A 25218-nucleotide genomic window follows, 5' to 3' on the forward strand; every position below is an offset into this window, starting at 1 on the left:
ATTTTGCGAAATGAGAGTTGAAAATCCAATTTTTTTTCGCGACTAATCAGGAGCTTAGTAGTTCACACTGGCGGACACGCAAAACGTATAAGACCGTCCATGGCGTCACTCGTGAGGCCCATTGCATAATTGCGGACGACTGTGATTTCGCATTTACACATCGTGGGTGTAAATATCCGAGCGGGGGAAAATATATTACCTACATTGTAGTTTATCATCATAGGTTGTAAAATTGCAATTATAGTACATTTGCTGAATTATAATTTTGTGTAAACAAGTGTGTAAGGGTAAAATTGTTTAAAGATCAAATAATGCTACTCACTTATGACACTATATATTTACATTGTAACATGATTACTGAAGTTGTCACCCTTTTAATAATAATCTGTGTGGTATATGGTATCTACACTCTCAGTGTTTGCCATTTGTGATATTTACTGTGTGGATTACATATGTGGGAAAACCTCAGTAAGTTGACCAAATTCTAACTTCTACATCACATGCAGTGCAATCTTTTAAATTTCTTATAAGTTCCCCCTTTTTTTGGTTTCCTCCCCTTATAAAGGTATTACTCTGAAGGAGCAGAATTTAAATTTGTCTAGTATTGACTGGATATATCCTAAAAGTAAGAAAGCGCAGATATTAGCTTGATTTGCTTTTTATTATAGTCCATCTGTTAGCCAATGCACTGAGAAAATCATCTAATTCTAAAATTGCAAGAGGTGCTTATATATACTGTATATATAAGACCAAATTTTTATTTTGCTTTTTAATTAATTAACTAGCAGATGGTGACATTGATGGGGATTGGTCACGCTGGAAAGATGCATTTCTTAATGCGGTTAATGAACATATTTCATTAAAATCTTTCGGAAACCGTTATCATGTTCCATGAATCCACGGAGATATACTATACGAAATTAAAAAGAAAAACAATATAGTCGGAAACGTCTTAAAAGATCACCAACAGAACATTTCCTAGCCAGAAACAAGGCCGTAGGTAGACCGCTTAATTGGGGGGAGGGGGGTGTATATTCATATATTCATGTTTATATACCATAGGAACAATAGCATACCAAAGAAATCATTCGGGCATATGACGAATATATGAATATGCATCCCCCCAATAAAGCTTCTAGCTACGGCCCTTGCCCAGATGCAAGTCCATGCGCACCTTGTAGAAGCAGATGATGAAGGAAAGTAGATTAGCTTACATCAACTCTCTTTGTAACGATAGGACAACCAACTCAAAACGCTTCTGGTCACTCTTTAAACTAAAATTGACAAGAGCTAGTGTTCCCAGAATAATCTCCGCACACAATAAAATAAAAATATAATTTCGACCCAAATAGTGACGGATATGTATCCCTACCATTTCGGACAAAATTTACGATTTTCGAAAATTTTCTGAAATGTCTTAACATGTAAAATGAATTCTACAGCCCTTGCCATTTTGGCTGAAATTTTTAAGTTAGTGAAAGACACTTCTCGACGTTTCGACCTATAAAGGGCCTTCATCAGGAGAAGTTAATTAGTTGAAGACGCTGCCCCCTGGTTATATTGTTATGGGTGATTTCAATGGTTTTGGTTTTTATTACATAAATCTCACCGTAGCACGAGAACAAATTAACACCAGGAGTTTTGAGCCGAAATACTTAACGCCTAATTTTGAGCCGTATATGAAATTAAAGCGATTAAAAAGTTATATTTCGTGTAGAAATTTCGAGACTTGAGCTTAAAGGGAAATATCTAAAAAAAATTTGAAAATTTCCCGTTTTTTTGTCGATTTGTAATTGTTTTTGTTTTTTTAATATTTCCTTTGAAGTTTAAGTCTTGAAATTTTCACACAAAACGTAACTTTTCAATATAGCTTTAATTTGACACACGCCAACGTCTGGCGTCAAGTATTTCGTCTGAAAACTCAGAAAAACTATTTTGGCTTCAAGCTAAATAGGGATGTTTGTCAGGAGTTATCGTTCACGTTGGGCGTCTTTGTAAGTTATGTGCGTGCGTGAGTTTAAGACGAATTTAAGACGAACTGGTAACTAGCAAACGTTGCAAACGTTTACAAACGTGCGATTGGTTAAATTAAAATTTGGGCACGTCATCATGCATAACCGATATTTTGATTTTTGAATTATAAAACTTATTCTTAAGTAATACTTTTCATTTGGATAGTCTAATTGATTAAAATATAATTGATTAAAATATAATGTAAAACATGCCTTCGGATAGAAAAACTTTCATTCAAATGCATGATAAAAAATCGACGATTTTGAGGCATTTTTAATGCGTTTTTGAACAGGTAGATTTTGTATTTTAAAGCATGCAAGTATTTTGTAAGTTTAATATGTGGATTTATCAACAAATGTATGAGACATCTTTGAATTTATTCGTCAATCTCTCGAAATCATTTTGATTTTGAAGGTATTTATTTTTAAAGGTGAATCTGTTTAAAAAGTAATTGAAATTTCGCTAAAAATTGTTGTATTAAAAACTATTCGTAGCACAATTATGATTATAAATGAATTTGATAGCTCGAGAGTCCAATCTATAATTGTACCAAGATATAGGATTTTACTTTACGGCTTCATTCAGCAGAAACGAGTATTATAGAATTTCAGTGATGGAAATATATGTTTATTGCTTCAGGCGAGGGGATTTTGCATGCATGTATTTCTAGTATTAAGAATAAGTTACTGAGTGCATGAGAGTGTGTTTGGGGTATACTGTATTCTGTCCGGAAAAAATACACCACGCCAATAAAATAATTAACAAATTATAATCTAACAAAGAGTTCTTTCAAATGGGAAGAACAACCAGGGCTTGCACAGGAATTGAACCCGAGAACACTAGACCAGCAAGCCACACCCGGGGGAATAGTTCATTACCTTTCGGTAATTTAAAAAAATTCCGGCACATAACATGAAAAACTAAGATTTAAGAGACTTCCGTTAATTCGTGCGGAAAACATCCCATTTTGCTGTTGAAAACGAGCCTATAAAGGAGCAATAATTTCTGAATAGAGGTCCCTTTGACAAGAGGTAATTTCGTTTTAGTCCAATCACCATGTTTATTTGCATTATTTTCTAGTAACCGAATCAGAATGCATAAATTTTGCCACCTGCGTTAAAAGGGTACAATATTAACGATTTCACATCAAGTATTAAAAATTTTAACTACTCTGATTGGTATTTTCTAAAAAATGCAAAAAAAACTATGTCGTATGTTTTGAAACGAAATTCCACCTGGTGGGAATATCCCAACAAATTTCAAGTCTGTCGCTTTAACCACTCGGCCACGACTACATAATTGCTTAGGAGTCGCTTATTTTGCTTTACCACGGATAGCTTGGAACTTACCTGTTTATTTTACCACAGATTTTACGTCATGGGCACATTAATAGGTTCTCTGGAATTGGTATGCCTTCCCAACTGCTTCTCAATTGCCAGCAGAATTTTGGAATTATAATAAGACTGAGAAAAAACAAAGGGTCTCGTGGAACTCGCTGTGACGGTTGGCGGAAGCTTTTATCATAGGAATTAATTATTGATAGAAATCAGGCAGTTCACAGGGCGTGTAAATAGATCATGCATCAGTGATTGAGCATTCAGCAGCATATCCGAGACAGCAATTCAACCGCAATCAATGGCTGCTAATTCTGATTTCGAGCCGTAGCAGTTTTGGTCATGGGCGTTAAGTTTTTATTTTTATTTGTTGTTCTCTACAGTATAATATATTACACGCTTTTTTATTTCGAATTAGAATTTATATAAGATGAGGCTACACAAGAAGTTTCATTATTTACCATGCCCAAGTTTAAGGGTTAGGTACGTTACCTATGTGAACAAGCTTTGCTCTTGGTTGATGATAACAATAGAACACAATAAAATACAATGAATTAGTATAGAAATCAAATACTTATTGAGTTTAGGTGGAAAATGTGAAGAGCCTCGTTTCTGGACCGGCTGGTTACAAGACCAGTGCTCTAACCATAGAGTTAAAGAGGCATGCACCCGTAAAAAACATGCGTGGACACTGTCGATATAATTACATTGATGCAAAATCCTAGCGCACAATCTTTGTATGAGGTTGATACTTAGATTAAGTTGAGAGAGTGCATCTAATGTTTGAACGAAAACACGTACCACATTTTTTTCTCAAGAAAATACAACATAATTAGACCATCAGCAAATCGTTGCCAAAGGCCGTTCTCTTCAGTTCAAGCGAGAGAGGCGAACAGGGCTTGCACGGGAATCGAACCCGTGACCTCTCGCACCCTAAGCGAGAATCATACCACTAGACCAGCAAGCCAAGTGCAGAACACGGGAAGTTTTCTTTTTCGCATATTTCATCGCTTACAATAAAGGCGATGTATAATATAAATATCTTTTCATGTCATATCTATTACAAGCAGAGTAACTCTGAATGAAAAAAGACTTGTAGGAATCTTAAATCACTGTTAGTATCGAGACCAGACAAACGCAATGGTAGAAAATAGACGATTATTGTAAACACGATAACAAACTAGGTTTTAACCCTAGAGTCTAGAATGACGGAATTAGTTTCATTCAGTTCTAAACATTTTTACCGCAGAGCTGAACTATGAGGCTACACAAGAAATTTTATTATTTACCATGCCCAAGTTTAAGCGGTAGGTACGTTACCTATATGAACAAGCTTTGCTATTGGTTGATGATAACAATAGAACACAATAAACACAATGAATTATTATAGATATTGATTTATAAAGAGCAAGTCATAAACTTTGTCCAGTATCGTTATACAGGGTGTATCAAAAAAAAGGAGACCTTTAGAAATCAAGCTATTGTTAAAATTTGAATGCCTTTTCAATTGCATTTGCACATATGCTGAACCGTAGTGCGTGAAATATTGATGGCATGCATGCATACATTAGAAAATGAATTGACGTTTGTACACAAGATTGTCTGCTCCTGGGAATTTGAAAATAACTTTAATAGCATAAGGAAAAATAACGACCCAAAAATATTCAAATGACTAAGCACACTACCAGTACAAAAATGGTTCAACTGACTTCGGAGCAAAGAGGTTTTGTAGTCTTAACTTATACCCAGCCTGCCGTCATCAGAAAAGCAGTTCGCGATATGGAATAACTATAGAATACCCCGCCATCGAAGCAATGGCTTTGATCTAACGAGCCTACAGCCTACGCCCCTTTTATACATACATTTTAGCTTATGCGCCAGCAGCCCTACACACTTAGATGCTCGTCTATTGGCCTACATATCCACTGGCCTACACGCCTACTGGCCTACACGCCTACTGGCCTACTCGCCTACTGGCCTACACGCCTACTCGCCTACTCGCCTACTGGCCTACTCGTCTACTGGGCTACTGGCCTATACTGGCCTACTCGCCTACTGGCCTACTCGCCTACTGCCCTTCTCGGCTACTGGCCTACTCGGCTACTGGCCTACTCGCCTACTGGCCTACTCGCCTACTGGCCTACTCGCCTACACCGGCTAAAAACATAAAACTTCATCAAAGTCCATTATATTCATGTCTTATTATCCTAACCCTAACCCTAACCCTAATTAGTTAGATGTGTGGTAATGAGATGACCTATATCTCATTTTAAACGAAAATAAACTAAAAAAAGCTGATCAAACATTTAACAAAGCTATTTTACAAGGGCCGGTTGTATGAAAGCCGAATAGCGGTATTCACCGGATAGTGATATTTCAACCCTTCTAAAAATGTTAGAAAAGGGATAGAATTCAGCTTTGCAAACAACAATTATTAAAGAGGATCATCCATTTAGAAATACTAAGATTTAATCAAAGTTATTGCAAACAGCGGGCGATTTTAACGCGATTGAAAAATCACTATCCGTTGGATAGACGCTATCCGGCTTTCATACAACCGGCCCCCACTGGACTTGTAAATTGAACAAAGCATGCATGTAGACGCGTAGGCTCGTAGGCAGCGTTCTTGATACTTAACCTTGCGGGGTATTCTATAGTTGTGCCGCTGAGCCATTCCGGATTCAAAGTCAATCTAACTCATGTGAACAGTCCTAATACTCGCGCGCAGTGTTGAAAATTAATGAATAAATATTTGTTTATGTTTTGAAGGACAGCTAAAACAATCTACCACGCATACTGTTATTGCTTTTGTGCTTAGTCGTTTGTGCTTAGTCATTGGAATATTTTTGGGTCGTTATTTTTCCTTATGCTATTAAAGTTATTTTCAAATTCCCAGGAGCAGACAATCTTGTGTACAAACGTCAATTCATTTTCTAAAGGTCTCCTTTTTCTAATGTACGTACGCATGCATGCCATCAATATTTCACGCACTACGGTTCAGCATATGTGCAAATGCAATTGAAAAGGCATTCAAATTTTAACAATAGCTTGATTTCTAAAGGTCTCCTTTTTTTTGATACACCCTGTATACAAGAAGCCGGTCAAAAAACTCGTTCATGTTCGTAGATACTTATTAAGTTTAAGTTGAAAATGTGGAAAGCCTCCTCAGAGATTCGAACTCTGGACCCCTGGTTTACTAGACCAGTGCTCTAACCACTGAGCTAAGGAGGCACCCCGAAAAACATGCGCTAAATAGAAATGTAAACAAATACTTCAAAAAACGTATTTTGCAAGTAAATTTTTTCACGGCGATTATTAAATGCGTAATGATCAAAAATATTTAAGTCTTTTACTCACCCTTACCATACACAGTTAAAAAAAATTAAGCCTTATAAGAGAGTTGAACTCCGGACCCCTGGTTTACGAGACCAGTGCTCTAACCACTGAGCTAATAAGGCAAACCCGTAATACTTTTGAAAAAGGTAAAATGAATAATCGGCGAAAAATAGTTATTCCTGCGAAGCTCAAACTAAACGGAAAAATATTAGTGTTAAAGTTTGGTCGATCAATTCTGTAGCTTTCACAAACACCGTTACTGAGATTATCCTGTAGACGATGGCAATGGTAATATCATACGGTGATATGATAGTGGAAAATGTTACAGTGTTATTTTTGAGTTACAAATTATTCTTGGGTTATGAAAAATGTGCCACGCACTATAAAAAAGTCGCACGAATTCATTTTCCTGATGTTCAGTACTTGTATATGATGATTGAAAAGGTCTTCATTGTTGACATGCCTACAACGTCTACATTTATGCATACTAGATCTCCTCCTTGCATGTATATTGATAGGATTGATGCTGCATGGGATAAGTTTTATCGGGAGATTGCAACTTGAGTTCAACACTGCTTTTTTTCTTAAAAGCTAAGAAAGAAACTCAATCGCGCAAAAATTTCAAGTTATGAGGGCAATCAGGGCTTGCACGGGAATCGAACCCGTGACCTCTCGCACCCAAAGCGAGAATCATACCACTAGACCAGCAAGCCACACCTGGGGAAATAGTTCATTATCTTTCGGTGTAATTTTAAAAAAATCCGGTATATTTCATAAAAAACTAAGGTTCAAGAGACTTCCGTTAATTCGTGCGGAAAACATCCCATTTTGCTGTTGAAAACAAGCCGATAAAAAAGCAATAATTTCTGAATAGAGGTCCCTTTGACAATAGGTAATTACGTTTTAGTCCAATCACTATGTTTATTTACATTATTTTTTTGTAACCGAATGGGAATGCATAAATTTGCGTTAAAAGAGTATAATATTAACCATTTCACATCAAGTATTAGAAATTTTAACTGCTCTGACTGGTATTTTTTAAAAAATGAAAAAAAATATTATGTCGCATGTTTTGAAACGAAATTCCACCTGGTGGCAAACAATTTCTCCGTGTTACATGAACATCTTTCGGACTATCAAGAGTCGTAGTCGGCAGAATTTGAACCTGCGCGGGAATATCCCAACAGATTTCAAGCCTGTTGCCTTAACCACTCGGCCACGACTACATAATTGCTTATGGTAAATAATGAAACTTCTTATGTAGGCTCATCTTATATAAGTTCTAATTTGAAATAAAAAAGCGTGTAATATCTTATACTGTAGAGAACAACGAATAAAAATAAAAACTTAACCCCATGACCAAAACTGCTAAGGCTCGAAATCAGAATTAGCAGCCATTGATTGCAGTTGAATTGCTGTCTCGGATATGCTGCTGAATGCTGTGATGCACAATCACTGATGCATGATCTATTTACACGCCCTGTGAACTGCCTGATTTCTATCAATAATTAATTCCTATGATAAAAGCTTCCGCCAACCGTCACAGCGAGTTCCCCGAGACCCTTTCTTTTTTCTCAGTCTTATTATAATTCCAAAATTCTGCTGGCAATTGAAAAGCTGTTTGGAAGGCATACCAATTCCAGAGAACCTATTAATGTGCCCACGACGTAAAATCTGTGGTAAAATAAACAGGTAAGTTCCAAGCTATCCGTCGTAAAGCAAAATAAGCGACTTCTAAGCAATTATGTAGTCGTGGCCGAGTGGTTAAGGCGACAGACTTGAAATCAGTTGGGATATTCCCGCGCAGGTTCAAATCCTGCCGACTACGACTCTTAATAGTCCGAAAGCTGATCATGTAACACGGAGAAGTTGTTTGCCACCAGGTGGAATTTCGTTTGAAAACATACGACATAATATTTTTTTCATTTTTTAAAAAATACCAGTCAGAGCAGTTAAAATTTCTAATACTTGATGTGAAATGGTTAATATTATACCCTTTTAACGAAAATTTATGTATTTCCATTCGGTTACTAAAAAAATGTAAAACAGGTATGCACGATCAGGGAGTGTAGCTCAGTGGTAGAGCATTCGACTCTAAATGCATGTTCTAAAAATTTGTAAAACGGGGGTCCATACCTGGAATACAGGGAATATAATTACTTTATCTTAATAATGGGCGTGCATAGATATACTTTAGAGCCAGGAATTTTTCAGTAATTTTTCTAGGTTTTTATGTCCTGTTGTGTAATGGTTAGCACTTCGGGCTCTGAGTAGGATAAATTAAATAGTTGCTATAGTTGCCTATATACTTTTGTAAATACAAAAGTATGCAAAAGCCTCATCAGAGAGTTGAACTCTGGACCCGTGGTTTACAAAACCAGTGCTCTAGCCACTGAGCTAATGAGACGTATGTGCAAGCTTAACACGAATATAATTGTATGAATACTTTATCTTAATAATGTGCATGCGCGTAGCAAACTACATAATTATATATTATGCAGCCAACATTCGTCGGTAAGTGTGATAGATTTTTAGGGTCTTTGGTGTAATGGTTATCACTTCGGACTCTGACTTCGAGAATCGGAGTTCAATTTTTGGTAGAAACTCTTTGAAATCATTCATTCTCCGTCTTTATGTATTTTTTTATTTCAGGCTTTCTCTTACAGGTATCTAAGAATATAGCATATGACAGTATGCTGCATGGAACGCTCAGAGAGAGTAGCATATAGTGGAAGAGCATCCGACTGCAGGTTGACAGGTCACTGGCGTCAGTGGTTCAACTCCGCTCATTCCTTCCTGTTTTATAAACTAAAGAAAAATTAAATATTTTTATGGTACCCATTAGTGCATGAAAAATCCCAATTTATTTTCGTGGGAAAAAGCCGTACGTTTGATAAACATACCAAGCAGTTTAGGTTTTTTGAATGACTCTCTGGGACACATGCATGTTCTATATTATATTTGTAAACCAGAGCTCCATACCTCGAATAGGGGAAATATATGTAAACACTTCATCTTAATAATGTGCGTGTATATATAGACAATACATCACAGCGCGGGTCAGATGTATATGATGAGTCGTCAAAAGATTGCAGAATACGTATTCGGAAGAAAAATTCAACTTTTTCATGCTATTCAAAAGGTTTCTCTTTGATAGCGGTACAGAAATACACGATTAGGAACCAGCGATTAGATTTCCGGTTTGAAATGTTTCAAACAGCAATTTCTGCTGTGTCTTTCTGTAGATGGTTAGGTTCTGTGGTGTAATAGTTAGCACTTCGGACTCTGAATCCGGGAATCCGAGTTCAATTCTCGGTAGAACCTTGCTGAAACTGTTAAATTTATGTCTTTATGTAAATTTTTTAGCTCTGGTTTTCTCTTATAGCCCATTTGAGAAAAAATACATGTTTTTGAATAAGATTTCGAAAAGATCTTTTGTATTGAAATGATAAATTTAGCAGGAAATGGTTTCGATCCATTGACCTCTGGGTTATGGCCCCAGCACGCTTCCACTGCGCCACACTGCTTGCTACACACTGCTTCTATGCTATGAATATAAAACTTTTGCTATTTCGAATAAGGTAAGAACAGCAGGAAATGTTCTTTTAGGAGAATAGCATCAAACAGGTATGCACGATCAGGGAGTGTAGCTCAGTGGTAGAGCATTCGACTGCAGATCGAGAGGTCAGTGGTTTAACTCCGCTCGCTCCCTTCTCTTTTATCAATGAAAAAAAAATCCAACATTTTTATCGTACTAATTAGTGAATTAAAATACCCAAATTTATTTTCGTTCCAACAATCCGTTTGATTGATAAATAATCCTTGCAGTTTAGTGTTTTTTCAATGACTCTCTGGGACACATGCATGTTCTATAAATTTGTAAAACGGGAGTCTATACCTGGAATACAGGGAATATAATTACTTTATCTTAATACTGGGCGTGCATAGATATACTGTAGAGCCAGAAGTTTCTCAGTGCTTTTTCTAGGTGTTTATGTCCTGTGGTGTAATGGTTAGCACTTCGGGCTCTGAATAGGATAAATTATATAGTTGCTATAGTTGCCTATATACTTTTGTAAATACAAAAGTATGCAAAAGCCTCATCAAAGAGTTGAACTCTGGACCCCTGGTTTACAAGACCAGTTGTTTAACCACTGAGCTAATGAGGCCTATTTGCAAGCTAACACGAATATTATTATATAAATACTTTATCTTAATAATGTGCACATGTGCGCGTAGCAAACTACATAAATATAGCATATGACAGGTATGCTGCATGGAACGCTCAGAGAGAGTAGCATATTATTTACTTTATCTTAATAAAGTGCGCGAATAGATATAGTGTAGAGTCGGGAATTTCTCAGTAACTTTTCTAGGTGTTTATGTCCTGTGGTGTAATGGTTTATTACTTCGGGCTCTGAGTAGGATGAATTATATAATTGCTATAGTTGCCTATATACTTTTGTAAATACAAAAGTATGCAAAAGCCTCATCAGAGAGTTGAACTCTGGACCCCTGGTTTACAAGACCAGTGCTCTAACCACTGAGCTAATGAGGCGTATGTGCAAGCTTAACACGAATATAATTGTATGAATACTTTATCTTAATAATGTGCATGCGCGAAGCAAACTACATAATTTTATATTATGCAGTCAACATTCGTCAGTAAGTTTGATGGATTTTTAGGGTCTGTGGTGTAATGGTTATCACTTCGGACTCTGACTTCGAGAATCGGAGTTCAATTCCTGGTAGAAATTCTTTTAAAACATTCATTCTCCGTCTTTATGTATTCTTTTATTTCAGGCTTTCTCATACAGGTATCTAAGAATATAGCATATGACAGGTATGCTGCATGGAACGCTCAGAGAGAGTAGCATATAGTGGTAGAGCATCCGACTGCAGGTTGACAGGTCACTGGGGTCAGTGGTTCAACTCCGCTCACTTCTTCCTGTTCTATAAATTAAAGAAAAGTTAAATATTTCTATGGTACCCATTAGTGCATGAAAATTCCCAATTTAATTTCGTGGCAAACAGCCGTACGTTTGATAAACAATCAATTCAGTTTAGGTTTTTTGAATGACTCTCTGGGACACATGCATTCTACAGGGTGTCCCAAAAAAAACGAAAAGTATTGAAATCACCCATAACAATGGCATTGTTAGAGTTTGAATGCCCAAGCACTCTGTTGGGCCCACAAGTATATAAATCAGGGTTGCCATAAGCATTTTTATGCATGCATATGATGCAGTCAAATTTGCTTGTTCGCAAAAATGATATTTATCAACAATATTTACAATTTACAAATTTGGATAACATTATTTAAATGTGCATCTCAAGGACCATGACCTTCGACATGTCCCCTTTCTCTAGCAACACAAAGCATTTAGCATTTTATAAGTTGCATTAAATCCCCACGGGCTGAAATTCGTGAGCACGGCATTCACATTTTAACAATGAGTGATTTCAATAGTTTTCGTTTTTTTTGGGACACCCTGTACAGGGTGTCTCAAAAAAAACGCAACCACTTAATATTCTAAAATTCATATTGTTCATAAACTCAATAGATTTTATGCCCCTGGGATTTTAAAATGGCTTCTAATCGTACAGTTCAACTGCTAATAGTCAAATCAGCTAAACTAATAATGGTGCAGCTAACAACCGAAACTGAAACGAGTTTTTATTGTGGTACATGATGACTTGAATGCTAACTGTCGACCTTGTAAAACAAATTGTAAATAAAATTTTACTCGTTAAATACTTTCAATTCAGCTCGTTGGTTTACGCACCCGACTTTGTTTACCGACGATTGTGCCGCTAGAATATGATTACAAGCTTTCTCGCATTCCAGGGGCCAAACGTCTTTTGTGTTGTATAACAAAGAGAATATTCATGAATATTAAGTGGTTGCGTTTTTTTTGATACACCCTGTATATTATATTTTTAAACCAGAGCACCATACCTGGAAGAGGGGAATATTTATAAAAATACTTCATCTTAATAATGCGCGTGTTTAGACTATACATCACATTACGGGTCAGATATGTATGATGAGCTTTCAATAAAAAAGCAGTGCTAAACTCAAGTGGCAATCTCCAGAGAAACGTTTTCCATGCAGTATCAATGCTATCAATATACATTCAAGGAGGAGATCTAGTATGCATAAATGTAGACGTTGTAGACCTTATCAATCATCATATACAAGTACTGAACATCAGGAAAATAATGAATTCGTGCCACTTTTTTATAGTGCGTGGCACATTTTTCATAACCCAAGAATAATTTGTAACTCAAAAATAACACTGTAACATTTTCAACTATCATATCACCGTATGATTACCATTGCCATCGTCTACAGGATAATCTCAGTAACGGTGTTTGTGAAAGCTACAGAATTGATCGACCAAACTTTAACCGGCACTAATATTTTTCCTTTTAGTTTGAGCTTCGCAGGAATAACTATTTTTCGCCGATGATTCATTTTACCTTTTTCAAAAGTATTACGGGTTTGCCTTATTAGCTCAGTGGTTAGAGCACTGGTCTCGTAAACCAGGGGTCCGGAGTTCAACTCTCTGATAAGGCTTGATTTTTTTTAACTGTGTATGGTAAGGGTGAGTAAAAGACTTAAATATTTGTGATCATTACGCATTTAATAATCGCCGTGAAAAAATTTACCTGCAAAATACGTTTTTTGAAACATTTGCTTACATTTCTATTCGCGCAAGCTTTTTTACTAGGTGCCTCCTTAGCTCAGTTGTTAGAGCACTGGTCTAGTAAACCAGGGGTCCAGAGTTCGAATCTCTGAGGAGGCTTTCCACATTTTCAACTTAAACTTAATAAGTATCTACGAACATGAACGAGTGTTTTGACCGGCTTCTTGTATATAACGATACTGAACAAAGTTTCATGACTTGTTCTTTATAAATCAATATCTATAATAATTCATTGGGTTTTATTGACATGTGTTCCATTGTTATCATCAACCAAGAGCAAAGCTTGTTCATATAGGTAACGTATACCTAACCCTTAAACTTGGGCATGGTAAATAATGAAACTTCTTATGTAGGCTCATCTTATATAAGTTCTAATTTGAAATAAAAAAGCGTGTAATAACTTATACTGTAGAGAACAACTAATAAAAATAAAAACTTAACCCCATGACCAAAACTGCTAAGGCTCGAAATCAGAATTAGCAGCCATTGATTGCAGTTTAATTGCTGTCTCGGATATGCTGCTGAATGCTGTGATGCACAATCACTGATGCATGATCTATTTACACGCCCTGTGAACTGCCTGATTTCTATCAATAATTAATTCCTATGATAAAAGCTTCCGCCAACCGTCACAGCGAGTTCCCCGAGACTCTTTCTTTTTTTTCAGTCTCATTATAATTCCAAAATTCTGCTGGCAATTGAAAAGCAGTTTGGAAGGCATACCAATTCCAGAGAACCTATTAATGTGCCCACGACGTAAAATCTGTGGTAAAATAAACGATAAGTTCCAAGCTTACCGTGGTAAAGCAAAATAAGCGACTCCTAATGCATGCCCAAGTTTAAGGGTTAGGTATACGTTACCTATATGAACAAGCTTTGCTCTTGGTTGATGATAACAATGGAACACATGTCAATAAAACCCAATGAATTATTATAGATATTGATTTATAAAGAAAAAGTCATGAAACTTTGTTCAGTATCGTTATATACAAGAAGCCGGTCAAAAAACTCGTTCATGTTCGTAGATTCTTATTAAGTTTAAGTTGAAAATGTCGAAAGCCTTCTCAGAGATTCGAACTCTGGACCCCTGGTTTACTAGACCAGTGCTCTAACCACTGAGCTAAGGAGGCAACCAGAAAAAAACATGCGCAAATAGAAATGTAAACAAATGTTTCAAAAAACGTATTTTGCAGGTAAATTTTTTCACGGCGATTATTAAATGCGTAATGATCACAAATATTTAAGTCTTTTACTCACCCTTACCATAAACAGTTAAAAAAAATCAAGCCTGATCAGAGAGTTAAACTCCGGACCCCTGGATTACGAGACCAGTGCTCTAACCACAGAGCTAATAAGGCAAACCCGTAATAGTTTTGAAAAAGGTAAAATGAATCATCGGCGAAAAATAGTTATTCCTGCCAAGCTAAAACTAAAAGGAAAAATATTAGTGTTAAAGTTTGGTCGATCAATTCTGTAGCTTTAACAAACACCGTTAATGAGATTATCTTGTAAACGATGGAAATGGTAATCATACGGTGATATGATAGTTGAAAATGTTACAGTGTTATTTTTGAGTTACAAATTATTCTTGAGTTGTGAAAAATGTGCCACGCAATATAAAAAAGTCGCACGAATTCATTTTCCTGATGTTCAGTACTTGTATATGATGATTGAAAAGGTCTTCATTGTTGACATGCCAACAACGTCTACATTTATGCATACTAGATCTCCTCCTTGCATGTATATTGATAGGATTGATGCTGCATGGGAAAAGTTTTATCGGGAGATTGCAACTTGAGTTCAACACTGCGTTCTTTCTTAAAAGCTAAGAAAGAAACTCAATCGCGCAAAAATTTCAAGGTATGAGGGCGATCAGGGCTTGCACGGGAATCGAACCCATGACCTCTCGCACCCAAAGCGAGAATCATACCACTAGACCAGCAAGCTACACCTGGGGAAATAGTTCACTATCTTTCGGTGTAATTTTAAAAAAATCCGGTATATTAGATGAAAAACTAAGGTTCAGGAGACTTCCGTTAATTCGTGCGGAAAACATCCCATTTTGCTGTTGAAAACAATTCTATAAAAAAGCAATAATTTCTGAATAGAGGTCCCTTTGAAAAGAGGTAATTAAGTTTTAGTCCAATAACAATAATTATTTACATTATTTTTTTGAAACCGAATGGGAATGCATAAATTTGCGTTAAAAGGGTATAATATTAACCATTTCACATCAAGTATTAGAAATTTTAACTGCTCTGACTGGTATTTTTTAAAAAATGAAAAAAATTTTAGGTCGTATGTTTTGAGACGAAATTCCACCTGGTGGCAAACAACTTCTCCGTGTTACATGATCATCTTTCGGACTATTTAGAGTCGTAGTTGGCAGGATTTGAACCTGCGCGGGAATATCCCAACAGATTTCAAGTCTGTCGCCTTAACCACTCGGCCACGACTACATAATTGCTTAGGAGTCGCTTATTTTGGTTTACCACGGTAAGCTTGGAACTTACCTGTTTATTTTACCACAGATTTTACGTCGTGGGCACATTAATAGGTTCTCTGGAATTGGTATGCCTTCCAAACTGCTTTTCAATAGCCAGAAGAATTTTGGAATTATAATAAGACTGAAAAAAAAGAAAGGGTCTCGGGGAACTCGCTGTGACGGTTGGCGGAAGCTTTTATCATAGGAATTAATTATTGATAGAAATCAGGCAGTTCACAGGGCGTGTAAATAGATCATGCATCAGTGATTGTGCATCACAGCATTCAGCAGCATATCCGAGACAGCAATTCAACTGCAATCAATGGCTGCTAATTCTGAATTCGAGCCTTAGCAGTTTTGGTCATAGGGTTAAGTTTTTATTTTATTAGTTGTTCTCTACAGTATAAGATATTAAACGCTTTTTTATTTCAAATTAGAACTTATATAAGATGAGCCTACGTAAGAAGTTTCATTATTTACCATGCCCAAGTTTAAGGGTTAGGTATACGTTACCTATATGAACAAGCTTTGCTCTTGGTTGATGATAACAATGGAACACGTGTCAATAAAACCCAATGAATTATTATAGATATTGATTTATAATTAAAGAACAAATCATGAAACTTTTTTCAGTATCGTTATATACAAGAAGCCGGTCAAAAAACTCGTTCATGTTCGTAGATACTTATTAAGTTTAAGTTGAAAATGTGGAAAGCCTTCTCAGAGATTCGAACTCTGGACCCCTGGTTTACTCGACCAGTGCTCTAACCACTGAGCTAAGGAGGCACCCAGAAAAAAAGCTTGCGCAAATAGAAATGTAAACAAATGTTTCAAAAAACGTATTTTGCAGGTAAATTTTTTCACGGCGATTATTAAATGCGTAATGATCACAAATTTTTAAGTCTTTTACTCACCCTTACCATACACAGTTTTAAAAAATCAAGCCTGATCAGAGAGTTAAACTCCGGACCCCTGGTTTACGAGACCAGTGCTCTGACCACTGAGCTAATAAGGCAAATCCGTAACTTTTCTAAAAAAGGTAAAATGAATCACCAGCGAAAAATAGTTATTCCTGATAAGCTAAACCTAAAAAGGAAAACATTAGTGTTAAAGTTTGGTCGATCAATTCAGTAGCTTTCACAAACACCGTCCATGAGATTATCCTTTAGACGATGGCAATGGTAATCATACGGTGATATGATAGTCGAAAATTTTACAGCGTTTTTTTTGAGTTACAAATTATTCTTGAGTTATAAAAAATGTGCCACGCACTATAAAAAAGTCGCACGAATTCATTTTCCTGATGTTCAGTACTTGTATATGATGATTGATAAGGTCTATAAGGTCTACATTTATGCATACTAGATCTCCTTCTTGCATGTATATTGATAGGATTGATACTGCATGGAAAAAGTTTATCGGGAGATTGCAACTTGAGTTTAGCACTGCTTTTTTTATTAACAGCTCATCATACACATCTGACCCGTAATGTGATGTATAGTCTAAACACGCGCATTATTAAGATGAAGTATTTTTATATATATTCCCCTCTACCAGGTATGGTGCTCTGGTTTACAAATATAATATAGAACATTCATGTGCCCAGAGAGTCATTCAAAAAACCTAAACTGCATGGATTGTTTATCAAACGTACGGCTGTTCGCCACGAAAATAAATTGGGAATTTTCATGCACTAATGGGTACCAGATTCCCGGATTCGGTCTCCGAAGTGTTAACCATTACACCACAGAACCTAACCATTTACTGAAAGACACAGCAAAAATTGTTGTTTGAGACATTTCAACCCGGAAATATAATCGCTGGTTCCTAATCGTGTATTTCTGTACCGCTATCAAAGAGAAACCCTTTGAATAGCATGAAAAAGTTCAATTTTTCTTCCGAATACGTATTCTGCAATCTTTTGACGACTCATCATATACATCTGACCCGCGCTGTGATGTATAGTCTATATACACGCACATTATTAAAATGAAGTATTTACATATATTCCCCCTATTCCAGGTATGGAGACCGGGTTTACAAATTTAATATAGAACATGCATGTGTCCCAGAGAGTCATTCAAAAAACTTAAACTGCATGGATTGTTTATCAAACGTACGGCTGTTTCCCACGAAAATGAACTGGGATTTTTCATGCACTAATGGGAACCATAAAAATATTTAATTCTTCTTTAATTTAAAGAACAGGAAGGAGCGAGCGGAGTTGAACCACTGACGCCAGTGACCTGTCAACCTGCGGTCGGATACTCTACCACTGTATGCTACTCTTTTTGAGCGTTCCATGCAGCATACCTGTCATATGCTATATTCTTAGATACCTGTCAGAGAAAGCCTGAAATAAAAAAATACATAAAGACGGAGAATGAATGTTTTCAAAGAGTTTCTACCAAGAATTGAACTCCGATTCTCGAAGTCAGAGTCCGAAGTGATAACCATTACACCACAGACCCTAAAAATCCATCAAACTTACTGACGAATGTTGGGTGCATAGTATATAATTATGTAGTTTGCTACGCGCATGCACATTATTAGGATAAAATATTCATATAATTATATTCGTGTTAAGCTACCACATACGCCTCATTAGCTCAGTGGTTAGAGCACTGGTCTTGTACACTAGGGGTCCAGAGTTCAACTCTCTGATGAGGCTTTTGCATACTTTTGTATTTACAAAAGTATATAGCCGGGCAACTATAGCGACAATATAATTTATCCTACTCAGAGCCCGAAGTAATAAACCATTACACCAAAGGACATAAACACCTAGAAAAATTACTGAGAAATTCCTGGCTCTACAGTATGTCTATGCACGCCCATTATTAAGATAAAGTAATTATATTCCCTGTATTCCAGGTATGGACTCCCGTTTTACAAATTTATAGAACATGTATGTGTCCCAGATAATCATTGAATAAACACTAAACTGCAAGGATTATTTATCAATCAACCTAACGGATTGTTGGAACGAAAATAAATTTGGGTTTTTTAATTCACTAATTAGTACGATAAAAATGTAGGATTTTTTTTTCATTGATAAAAGAGAAGGGAGCGAGCGGAGTTGAACCACTGACCTCTCGATCTGCAGTCGAATGCTCTACCACTGAGCTACACTCCCTGATCGTGCATACCTGTTTGATGCTATTCTCCTAAAAGAACATTTCCTGCTGTTCTTACCTTATTCGAAATAGCACAAGTTTTATATTCATAGCATAGAAGCAGTGTGTAGCTAGCAGGGTGGCGCAGTGGAAGCGTGCTGGGCCCATAACCCAGAGGTCAATGGATCGAAACCATTTCCTGCTAAAGTTATCATTTCAATAAAAAAGATCTTTTCGAAATCTTATTCAAAAACATGTATTTTTTCTCAAATGGGCTATAAGAGAAAAGCAGAGCTAAAAAATTTACATAAAGACATAAAATTAACAGTTCCAGCAAGGTTCTACCGAGAATTGAACTCGGATTCCCGGATTCAGAGTCCGAAGTGCTAACCATTACACCACAGAACCTAACCATCTAAAGAAAGACACAGCAGAAATTGGTGTTTGAGACATTTCAACCCGGAAATCTAATCGCTGGTTCCCAATCGTGTATTTCTGTACCGCTATCAAAGAGAAACCTTTTGAATAGCATGAAAAAGTTCATATTTTCTTCCGAATACGTATTCTGCAATCTTTTGACGACTCATCATATACATCTGACCAGCGCTGTGATGTATAGTCTATATACACGCACATTATTAAGATGAAGTATTTACATATATTCCCCCTATTCCAGGTATGGAGCCCTGTTTTACAAATATAATATACAACATGCATGTGTCCCAGAGAGTCATTCAAAAAACCTAAACTGCATGGATTGTTTATCAAACGTACGGCTTTTTCCCACGAAAATAAATTGGGATTTTTCATGCCCTAATGGGTACCATAAAAATATTTAATTTTTCTTTAATTTATAGAACAGGAAGGAGCGAGCGGAGTTGAACCACTGACCCCGGTGACCTGTCAACCAGCAGTCGGATGCTCTACCACTATATATGCTACTCTCTCTGAGCGTTCCATGCAGCATATACCTGTCCTATGCTATATTCTTAGATACCTGTAAGAGAAAGCCTGAAATAAAAAAATATATAAAGGCGGAGAATGAATGTTTTCAAAGAGTTTCTACCAAGAGTTGAACTCCGATTCTCGAAGTCAGAGTCCGAAGTGATAACCATTACACCACAGACCCTAAAAATCTATCAAACTTACTGACGAATGTTGACTGCATAGTATAAAATTATGTAGTTTGCTTCGCGCATTCACATTATTAAGATAAAGTATTCATATAATTATATTCGTGTAAAAATGTTGGATTTTTTTTCATTGATAAAAGAGAAGGGAGCGAGCGGAGTTGAACCACTGACCTCTCGATCTGCAGTCGAATGCTCTACCACTGAGCTACACTCCCTGATCGTGCATACCTGTTTGATGCTATTCTCCTAAAACAACATTTCTTGCTGTTCTTACCTTATTCGAAATAGCACAAGTTTTATATTCATAGCATAGAAGCAGTGTGCAGCAAGCAGGGTGGCGCAGTGGAAGCGTGCTGGGCCCATAACCCAGAGGTCAATGGATCGAAACCATTTCCTGCTAAACTTATCATTTCAATAAAAAAGATCTTTTCGAAATCTTATTCAAAAACATATATTTTTTCAAATGGGCTATAAGAGAAAACCAGAGCAAAAAATTTACATAAAGACATAAAATCAACAGTTCCAGCAAGGTTCTACCGAGAATTGAACTCGGATTCCCGGATTCAGAGTCCGAAGTGCTAACCATTACACCACAGAACCTAACCATCTACAGAAAGACACAGCAGAAATTGGTGTTTGAGACATTTCAACCCGGAAATCTAATCGCTGGTTCCCAATCGTGTATTTCTGTACCGCTATCAAAGAGAAACCTTTTGAATAGCATGAAAAAGTTCAATTTTTCTTCCGAATACGTATTCTGCAATCTTTTGACGACTCATCATATACATCTGACCCGCGCTGTGATGTATAGTCTATATACACGCACATAATTAAGATGAAGTATTTACATATATTCCCCCTATTCGAGGTATGGAGCCCTGGTTTACAAATATAAATACAACATGCATGTGTCCCAGAGAGTCATTCAAAAAACCTAAACTGCATGGATTGTTTATCAAACGTACGGCTTTTTCCCACGAAAATAAATTGGGATTTTTCATGCACTAATGGGTACCATAAAAATGTTTAAGTTTTCTTTCATTTATAGAACAGGAAGGAGCGAGCGGAGTTGAACCACTGACCCCAGTGACCTGTCAACCAGCAGTCGGATGCTCTACCACTATATGCTACTCTCTCTGAGCGTTCCATGCAGCATACCTGTCATATGCTATATTCTTAGATACCTGTAAGAGAAAGCCTGAAATAAAAAATATATAAAGGCGGAGAATGAATGTTTTCAAAGAGTTTCTACCAAGAGTTGAACTCCGATTCTCGAAGTCAGAGTCCGAAGTGATAACCATTACACCACAGACCCTAAAAATCTATCAAACTTACTGACGAATGTTGACTGCATAGTATAAAATTATGTAGTTTGCTTCGCGCATTCACATTATTAAGATAAAGTATTCATATAATTATATTCGTGTAAAAATGTTGGATTTTTTTTCATTGATAAAAGAGAAGGGAGCGAGCGGAGTTGAACCACTGACCTCTCGATCTGCAGTCGAATGCTCTACCACTGAGCTACACTCCCTGATCGTGCATACCTGTTTGATGCTATTCTCCTAAAACAACATTTCTTGCTGTTCTTACCTTATTCGAAATAGCACAAGTTTTATATTCATAGCATAGAAGCAGTGTGTAGCAAGCAGGGTGGCGCAGTGGAAGCGTGCTGGGCCCATAACCCAGAGGTCAATGGATCGAAACCATTTCCTGCTAAACTTATCATTTCAATAAAAAAGATCTTTTCGAAATCTTATTCAAAAACATATATTTTTTCTCAAATGGGCTATAAGAGAAAACCAGAGCTAAAAAATTTACATAAAGACATAAAATAACAGTTCCAGCAAGGTTCTACCGAGAATTGAACTCGGATTCCCGGATTCAGAGTCCGAAGTGCTAACCATTACACCACAGAACCTAACCATCTACAGAAAGACACAGCAGAAATTGGTGTTTGAGACATTTCAACCCGGAAATCTAATCGCTGGTTCCCAATCGTGTATTTCTGTACCGCTATCAAAGAGAAACCTTTTGAATAGCATGAAAAAGTTCAATTTTTCTTCCGAATACGTATTCTGCAATCTTTTGACGACTCATCATATACATCTGACCCGCGCTGTGATGTATAGTCTATATACACGCACATATTAAGATGAAGTATTTACATATATTCCCCCTATTCGAGGTATGGAGCCCTGGTTTACAATATAATATACAACATGCATGTGTCCCAGAGAGTCATTCAAAAACCTAAACTGCATGGATTGTTTATCAAACGTACGGCTTTTTCCCACGAAAATAAATTGGGATTTTTCATGCACTAATGGGTACCATAAAAATGTTTAAGTTTTCTTTCATTTATAGAACAGGAAGGAGCGAGCGGAGTTGAACCACTGACCCCAGTGACCTGTCAACCAGCAGTCGGATGCTCTACCACTATATGCTACTCTCTCTGAGCGTTCCATGCAGCATACCTGTCATATGCTATATTCTTAGATACCTGTAAGAGAAAGCCTGAAATAAAAAAATATATAAAGGCGGAGAATGAATGTTTTCAAAGAGTTTCTACCAAGAGTTGAACTCCGATTCTCGAAGTCAGAGTCCGAAGTGATAACCATTACACCACAGACCCTAAAAATCTATCAAACTTACTGACGAATGTTGACTGCATAGTATAAAATTATGTAGTTTGCTTCGCGCATTCACATTATTAAGATAAAGTATTCATATAATTATATTCGTGTAAAAATGTTGGATTTTTTTTCATTGATAAAAGAGAAGGGAGCGAGCGGAGTTGAACCACTGACCTCTCGATCTGCAGTCGAATGCTCTACCACATAGCTACACTCCCTGATCGTGCATACTTGTTTGATGCTATTCTTCTAAAACAACATTTCTTGCTGTTCTTACCTTATTCGAAATAGCACAAGTTTTATATTCATAGCATAGAAGCAGTGTGCAGCAAGCAGGGTGGCGCAGTGGAAGCGTGCTGGGCCCATAACCCAGAGGTCAATGGATCGAAACCATTTCCTGCTAAACTTATCATTTCAATAAAAAAGATCCTTTCGAAATCTTATTCAAAAACATATATTTTTTCTCAAATGGGCTAAAAGAGAAAACCAGAGCAAAAAAATTTACATAAAGACATAAAATCAACAGTTCCAGCAAGGTTCTACCGAGAATTGAACTCGGATTCCCGGATTCAGAGTCCGAAGTGCTAACCATTACACCACAGAACCTAACCATCTACAGAAAGACACAGCAGAAATTGGTGTTTGAGACATTTCAACCCGGAAATCTAATCGCTGGTTCCCAATCGTGTATTTCTGTACCGCTATCAAAGAGAAACCTTTTGAATAGCATGAAAAAGTTCAATTTTTTTCCGAATACGTATTCTGCAATCTTTTGACGACTCATCATATACATCTGACCCGCGCTGTGATGTATAGTCTATATACACGCACATAATTAAGATGAAGTATTTACATATATTCCCCCTATTCCAGGTATGGAGCCCTGGTTTACAAATATAATATACAACATGCATGTGTCCCAGAGAGTCATTCAAAAAACCTAAACTGCATGGATTGTTTATCAAACGTACGGCTTTTTCCCACGAAAATAAATTGGGATTTTTCATGCACTAATGGGTACCATAAAAATGTTTAAGTTTTCTTTCATTTATAGAACAGGAAGGAGCGAGCGGAGTGGAACCACTGACCCCAGTGACCTGTCAACCAGCAGTCGGATGCTCTACCACTATATGCTACTCTCTCTGAGCGTTCCATGCAGCATACCTGTCATATGCTATATTCTTAGATACCTGTAAGAGAAAGCCTGAAATAAAAAAATATATAATTGCGGAGAATGAATGTTTTCAAAGAGTTTCTACCAAGAGTTGAACTCCGATTCTCGAAGTCAGAGTCCGAAGTGATAACCATTACACCACAGACCCTAAAATCTATCAAACTTACTGACGAATGTTGACTGCATAGTATAAAATTATGTAGTTTGCTTCGCGCATTCACATTATTAAGATAAAGTATTCATATAATTATATTCGTGTAAAAATGTTGGATTTTTTTTCATTGATAAAAGAGAAGGGAGCGAGCGGAGTTGAACCACTGACCTCTCGATCTGCAGTCGAATGCTCTACCACTGAGCTACACTCCCTGATCGTGCATACCTGTTTGATGCTATTCTCCTAAAACAACATTTCTTGCTGTTCTTACCTTATTCGAAATAGCACAAGTTTTATATTCATAGCATAGAAGCAGTGTGCAGCAAGCAGGGTGGCGCAGTGGAAGCGTGCTGGGCCCATAACCCAGAGGTCAATGGATCGAAACCATTTCCTGCTAAACTTATCATTTCAATAAAAAAGATCTTTTCGAAATCTTATCAAAAACATATATTTTTTCTCAAATGGCTATAAGAGAAAACCAGAGCAAAAAATTTACATAAAGACATAAAATCAACAGTTCCAGCAAGGTTCTACCGAGAATTGAACTCGGATTCCCGGATTCCAATCCGAATGTAACATTTCAAGGAAATAATCGCTAATCAGAGAGAAACTTTTGAATAGCATGAAAAAGTTCAATTTTTCTTCCGAATACGTATTCTGCAATCTTTTGACGACTCATCATATACATCTGACCCGCGCTGTGATGTATAGTCTATATACACGCACATAATTAAGATGAAGTATTTACATATATTCCCCCTATTCGAGGTATGGAGCCCTGGTTTACAAATATATACAACATGCATGTGTCCCAGAGAGTCATTCAAAAAACCTAAACTGCATGGATTGTTTATCAAACGTACGGCTTTTCCCACGAAAATAAATTGGGATTTTTCATGCACTAATGGGTACCATAAAAATGTTTAAGTTTTCTTTCATTTATAGAACAGGAAGGAGCGAGCGGAGTTGAACCACTGACCCCAGTGACCTGTCAACCAGCAGTCGGATGCTCTACCACTATATGCTACTCTCTCTGAGCGTTCCATGCAGCATACCTGTCATATGCTATATTCTTAGATACCTGTAAGAGAAAGCCTGAAATAAAAAAATATATAAGCGGAGAATGA

At 36.8% G+C, this 25218-nt stretch overlaps 29 non-coding genes across 29 annotated transcripts; 10 read left to right on the plus strand and 19 right to left on the minus strand.

Moving 5' to 3' along the window:
* Positions 1–4242: 4242 nt before the first annotated feature.
* On the minus strand, positions 4243–4314 carry Trnap-agg. The gene has a single exon. It is a non-coding gene; the product is annotated as a tRNA-Pro (tRNA).
* Positions 4315–6505: 2191 nt separating this feature from the next.
* Trnat-agu lies at positions 6506–6578 on the minus strand. Its single transcript has one exon. It is a non-coding gene; the product is annotated as a tRNA-Thr (tRNA).
* Positions 6579–6732: 154 nt separating this feature from the next.
* Trnat-cgu lies at positions 6733–6805 on the minus strand. Its single transcript has one exon. It is a non-coding gene; the product is annotated as a tRNA-Thr (tRNA).
* A 519-nt stretch (positions 6806–7324) lies between these two features.
* Trnap-ugg lies at positions 7325–7396 on the minus strand. The gene has a single exon. It is a non-coding gene; the product is annotated as a tRNA-Pro (tRNA).
* A 431-nt stretch (positions 7397–7827) lies between these two features.
* Positions 7828–7909, minus strand: Trnas-uga. Its single transcript has one exon. It is a non-coding gene; the product is annotated as a tRNA-Ser (tRNA).
* Positions 7910–8429: 520 nt separating this feature from the next.
* On the plus strand, positions 8430–8511 carry Trnas-uga. The gene has a single exon. It is a non-coding gene; the product is annotated as a tRNA-Ser (tRNA).
* Positions 8512–10323: 1812 nt separating this feature from the next.
* Trnac-gca lies at positions 10324–10395 on the plus strand. Its single transcript has one exon. It is a non-coding gene; the product is annotated as a tRNA-Cys (tRNA).
* A 773-nt stretch (positions 10396–11168) lies between these two features.
* Positions 11169–11241, minus strand: Trnat-ugu. Its single transcript has one exon. It is a non-coding gene; the product is annotated as a tRNA-Thr (tRNA).
* Positions 11242–13190: 1949 nt separating this feature from the next.
* Positions 13191–13263, plus strand: Trnat-cgu. Its single transcript has one exon. It is a non-coding gene; the product is annotated as a tRNA-Thr (tRNA).
* A 156-nt stretch (positions 13264–13419) lies between these two features.
* On the plus strand, positions 13420–13492 carry Trnat-agu. The gene has a single exon. It is a non-coding gene; the product is annotated as a tRNA-Thr (tRNA).
* A 958-nt stretch (positions 13493–14450) lies between these two features.
* Positions 14451–14523, minus strand: Trnat-agu. The gene has a single exon. It is a non-coding gene; the product is annotated as a tRNA-Thr (tRNA).
* Positions 14524–15268: 745 nt separating this feature from the next.
* Trnap-ugg lies at positions 15269–15340 on the minus strand. Its single transcript has one exon. It is a non-coding gene; the product is annotated as a tRNA-Pro (tRNA).
* A 430-nt stretch (positions 15341–15770) lies between these two features.
* Positions 15771–15852, minus strand: Trnas-uga. The gene has a single exon. It is a non-coding gene; the product is annotated as a tRNA-Ser (tRNA).
* Positions 15853–16820: 968 nt separating this feature from the next.
* Positions 16821–16893, minus strand: Trnat-cgu. Its single transcript has one exon. It is a non-coding gene; the product is annotated as a tRNA-Thr (tRNA).
* Positions 16894–18476: 1583 nt separating this feature from the next.
* Trnat-ugu lies at positions 18477–18549 on the plus strand. The gene has a single exon. It is a non-coding gene; the product is annotated as a tRNA-Thr (tRNA).
* A 393-nt stretch (positions 18550–18942) lies between these two features.
* Positions 18943–19014, minus strand: Trnac-gca. The gene has a single exon. It is a non-coding gene; the product is annotated as a tRNA-Cys (tRNA).
* Positions 19015–19127: 113 nt separating this feature from the next.
* Trnam-cau lies at positions 19128–19199 on the plus strand. Its single transcript has one exon. It is a non-coding gene; the product is annotated as a tRNA-Met (tRNA).
* A 131-nt stretch (positions 19200–19330) lies between these two features.
* Positions 19331–19402, minus strand: Trnaq-cug. Its single transcript has one exon. It is a non-coding gene; the product is annotated as a tRNA-Gln (tRNA).
* Positions 19403–20270: 868 nt separating this feature from the next.
* Trnac-gca lies at positions 20271–20342 on the minus strand. The gene has a single exon. It is a non-coding gene; the product is annotated as a tRNA-Cys (tRNA).
* A 113-nt stretch (positions 20343–20455) lies between these two features.
* Trnam-cau lies at positions 20456–20527 on the plus strand. The gene has a single exon. It is a non-coding gene; the product is annotated as a tRNA-Met (tRNA).
* A 128-nt stretch (positions 20528–20655) lies between these two features.
* On the minus strand, positions 20656–20727 carry Trnaq-cug. The gene has a single exon. It is a non-coding gene; the product is annotated as a tRNA-Gln (tRNA).
* Positions 20728–21589: 862 nt separating this feature from the next.
* On the minus strand, positions 21590–21661 carry Trnac-gca. Its single transcript has one exon. It is a non-coding gene; the product is annotated as a tRNA-Cys (tRNA).
* Positions 21662–21774: 113 nt separating this feature from the next.
* Positions 21775–21846, plus strand: Trnam-cau. The gene has a single exon. It is a non-coding gene; the product is annotated as a tRNA-Met (tRNA).
* Positions 21847–21976: 130 nt separating this feature from the next.
* On the minus strand, positions 21977–22048 carry Trnaq-cug. The gene has a single exon. It is a non-coding gene; the product is annotated as a tRNA-Gln (tRNA).
* An 861-nt stretch (positions 22049–22909) lies between these two features.
* Trnac-gca lies at positions 22910–22981 on the minus strand. Its single transcript has one exon. It is a non-coding gene; the product is annotated as a tRNA-Cys (tRNA).
* A 113-nt stretch (positions 22982–23094) lies between these two features.
* Positions 23095–23166, plus strand: Trnam-cau. The gene has a single exon. It is a non-coding gene; the product is annotated as a tRNA-Met (tRNA).
* Positions 23167–23297: 131 nt separating this feature from the next.
* Positions 23298–23369, minus strand: Trnaq-cug. The gene has a single exon. It is a non-coding gene; the product is annotated as a tRNA-Gln (tRNA).
* An 862-nt stretch (positions 23370–24231) lies between these two features.
* Positions 24232–24303, minus strand: Trnac-gca. Its single transcript has one exon. It is a non-coding gene; the product is annotated as a tRNA-Cys (tRNA).
* Positions 24304–24416: 113 nt separating this feature from the next.
* Trnam-cau lies at positions 24417–24488 on the plus strand. Its single transcript has one exon. It is a non-coding gene; the product is annotated as a tRNA-Met (tRNA).
* Positions 24489–25218: the final 730 nt, after the last annotated feature.

The sequence above is a fragment of the Dendronephthya gigantea genome, unplaced genomic scaffold (assembly GCF_004324835.1).
Source record: "Dendronephthya gigantea isolate DGI-Jeju-01 unplaced genomic scaffold, DenGig_1.0 000190F, whole genome shotgun sequence".
Classification (NCBI taxonomy): Eukaryota; Metazoa; Cnidaria; class Anthozoa; order Malacalcyonacea; family Nephtheidae; genus Dendronephthya; species Dendronephthya gigantea.